The sequence below is a fragment of the Macrotis lagotis genome, chromosome 5 (genome assembly GCF_037893015.1).
Source record: "Macrotis lagotis isolate mMagLag1 chromosome 5, bilby.v1.9.chrom.fasta, whole genome shotgun sequence".
In the NCBI taxonomy this organism is placed as follows: domain Eukaryota; kingdom Metazoa; phylum Chordata; class Mammalia; order Peramelemorphia; family Peramelidae; genus Macrotis; species Macrotis lagotis.
This window is the reverse complement of record NC_133662.1, coordinates 223,750,532-223,754,490: the sequence shown is the minus strand read 5'-3', so window position 1 is coordinate 223,754,490 and position 3,959 is coordinate 223,750,532.

Here is a 3,959-nt window from a genome sequence, read left to right as displayed (position 1 = left end):
AGACCAGTTAGTTAGCGAATATAATAGTCAGATGAATTGAAATGAAGTGAAGCAGTAGGAATTAAAACATAATCAGGGTCAGATGAGAAAAACCTATGTTTTGTAAAGTGTCAAGCAGCAAGCATTAACCCATATGACTAGGAACTATATTTCCCCTGAGACCCCAGGTCAAAACATGAATCTGGTTACAGGGGAGTGCCAAAAATTAAAATTCCCTCAAGAATCCATTTTGGCAATGCAATGGATATTATCATGGTGAGCAGACAGTGAAAAAAGGAAGAAGTTAAACCATACAACAAACACAATATGAATGTCAAATCATGGTGCCATTGAAGAGAGGTCTTCCCTGCTCACTCTGTTCCACAAATAATGTATGGGCAATTACTAGATGTCATTTAATTTCAGTCTACAAAAGGACATTTAAAGCTAAAGATAGTTGCTTATTTGGGGAGAAGTATATCAAAGGGTGAGATACAGAATGGACAGAGAACTCATAAATTCAAGGAGTGGTTGCCTTATTGAGTGATTAGTGCTCCTTACTACTGAACATCTATGGCTATCCTGACAAATCATCAAACTCCATCTTTATCCTGGTCATTTTCCAATGAGTAAACAACATCTTTATATGAATTAGGTTGGATAATCATCATGCTACATGCAGTGAGCTGGCGTGAGGTGGTGGTGGTGAATTGACAGTTTGATCATCACTCCCCTTTTGATCTTTTAAACACCAAAATACTAATGAGGCAATACCCTTCAACAATATGATCTGTGGAAACACTAGGTGCAGAAGAGGATTGCAAAGTTAATACTTTCACACTTCCTGTGGAGTAACCCAAATAGCATTGTGGTTCAGAAATCACTACTGCCATTATGAATTTTGTTCCAAATCTAATCAATGAGCATTTGATCCAAAGGTGCATGACTGATTCTTTCAGGTAACAGGACCCTGGGGGAAAAGAACAGATTCTCCATGGGAATGTGGGGGCATATGCTCTGGTGGCTGCCCTGGGGCATCTTGAGCTTAGAGTCCCACCTAGTGGCTTACCCAGATGCAACACCCTGGGTAATTCCTACTCCTGCCTCTTAATATGGGTCCTACCAGTGTCATAATGAAGCATGGTGTATCATATTAAGCATTTCAATTGCTTTACCTACACTAAGATAAACTTGCTTAACTTCTCTGTCCCGTGACTTGAACAAAACCTATTTGATAATTCTATTCATTAACTCACTGTTTTCTACATAAAGAATCTATAATAATGATGACCATTGCATAATAGTTGATTGACTTATAAGACCATGGTTTTTAAATTGGGCCTATGAATTTTACAAGCAATCATGCATGAACACACCTATACAGGTATACATATATAAACACCATTCATTCATTCATTCATTTATTTATTTGTATTTATATGTGTGATTATGTATGTATGAATATAGGTATATATATATATATATATATACATATACATACTTATATGTATCCACTATATATAAGCACACATATATGCCCATATATATAAATATAAATATATATATGTATATATGTGTGTGTGTGTGTTTTTCTGGCTGATTTTCAATATAATTGGTTTCTTTTGCAACTCTATGCATTTGAAAACATAAGAGGATCCATAGGTTTGCCAGACTGCCAAAAAGGTTAGGAACTCTGACTTTGGAGGCTTGCCCAAGACATCAATATACTCAGTATTAAGTAATTTAATTTTAAATAGTTCATCTGGAAAATGAGGTTAAACATGAAGAAAAATACATCAACCCAAAGTCCTAGAAGGACCCCCTACAAGGGTAGTTTAGGGTTGAGGTAGAGTAGGGGAAAAATAGGTACAGAAACAGTGGTATTAGGTTACATATGGAAGGATAAAAGGTGGTAGGGAAATCTAGTCATTCTTCTTAGGAAATTAAGAATCATCCTTTGGTTATATATAGATAGGCTGCTAGACCCTTTAAGGAGAATGCATATAGGGAGAGATAGAAAGAGAAGTTTCTTTTTGTTTCCTTTTTTAAAAAAATTTTTATTTCTTTAAAGGTTTTATTTATTTTGAGTTTTACAATTTTTCCTGCTAATCTTACTTCCCTCCCCCTACCCCCTGCAGAACACAGTGTGTCAATCTTTATATTGTTTCCATGGTATACATTGATCCAAATTGAATATGCTGAGAGATATCATATTAAGGAAGAAAAATAAAGTATGAGACAGCAAGATCAGACAATAAAATATCATGTTTTTTTTCTAAATTAAAGGTAATAGTCCTCAGTCTTTGTTCAAACTCCACAGTTCTTTCTCTGGATACAGATTTCCATTGCAGATACCCCAAAAATTGTCCCTGATTGTTGCATCAATCGAATAAGCAAGTCCATTAAGGTTGATCATAAACTCCCATGTTAGGGTGTACAATGTTTTTCTGGTTCTGCTCATCTCACTCAAAGAGAAGTTTCTAATGTATTTCAGCAGTGAAGATAAAATAAGATTCTATATATATATATAATAAAAAGTAAACTAATCAGTTTGCTACATCATGGAATCCTGGGATAATTTAACTTAATTAAAATATTGATTAATTACCAGTAAAGTTAAGCATTTCACTACCTGATAGTCCCAAGTTATTGTCAAAATCTCCCATCTATTTAGTGCTGTGTAAGAAGTTTGCAGCCTTCACCTTTTATTGGAGACATGTTAAGAGATGAAGGTGGGGAGGGGAACATGGACTGAGGATAGGGTGGTAGAAGAGGCAGCAGGTCCTGCTGAAAAAGCCAGTGTGCCTTGAGGCAATGAGAGATGTGAGACAGAGGAAGGTCTAAGAAATGAACTAAGGAATAAGAGTGAAAAGAACTCTTGGATAGGAATGCCACTTTGAGGTATTAGGCCAAAATCCAACTCAGTGGGGACTTTTTAAATGTATTTGGATCAACTCTTTAGAGTGTTATGACAAACTTTTGGAGGAGGAGATAAAAGCTGATGCATGGGTCAAAGTCCCAGGTTTAAGCTCCAGCTCTGTTATTAAATTATTATCTCTCTTTAAATGAAACTTCTATGCAGAGTGTACCAAAACACTGTTTTATTCATTTCAAACTGCACTCAGATTTTTTGGAACATCTTGTGTTTTTTTTTTCCTTGGGTGGTTCAGGAATTGATCAGGTGCCAAGTGTTCTGGTTAGAAAATTTTAAAACCAAAATTAATATCTAAAATCAAATTGGTTTTTACTACAAAAAAATAGTCCAAGATGTTAATTCATTCAATATTTTAAAAAATATTAATCACATACTGTATGAAAAATACTATATAATGAGAAATGGGGAAGATACAAAGATAACTAAATATGGTTCTCATGGAGCTTATATTCTATGAGGGAAGATATAAAGCATTTTCAAATATACAAAATTATGTAATATAAAAAATAATGTTAAGTGAAAAATTCTGGGAAGAAGGAGATGAGCATTTGTTAAGTGCATACTATGTACAAATAATTGTGCTGAGTACTATACGAATATTATCTCATTTAATCCTCATAATCCTGAAAGATAAATGCTATTATCCTCATTTTAGTCAAGAAAACAAAGGCATTATGAGGTTTAAGTGACTTACCCAGGGTCACACAGCATGTAACTATCTGAGGCTGGCTGAATTCAGGTCTTCTTGATGTCACACACCATATTCTGTCTGCTGCACCATCTATCTGTCTCTTCTGATTCAGATTTATCTTTTCATAGTAACCAGTGCAGCACATCCATCCAATTTAAATATCCCTATTTATCATAGGATCATAGAACCTCAGGGGACATCTAGTTCAATCCCCTCATTTTATTGATAATTTCTTAACTGAGGTACAAAGAAAGTAGATGACTTTCCCAGGGACATACAGCTAAGTAGCATTAGAGATAGCTTTGAATCTAGTTATGGTGGTTCCAATATATTATGTGGGCTCTCACTTCAGAC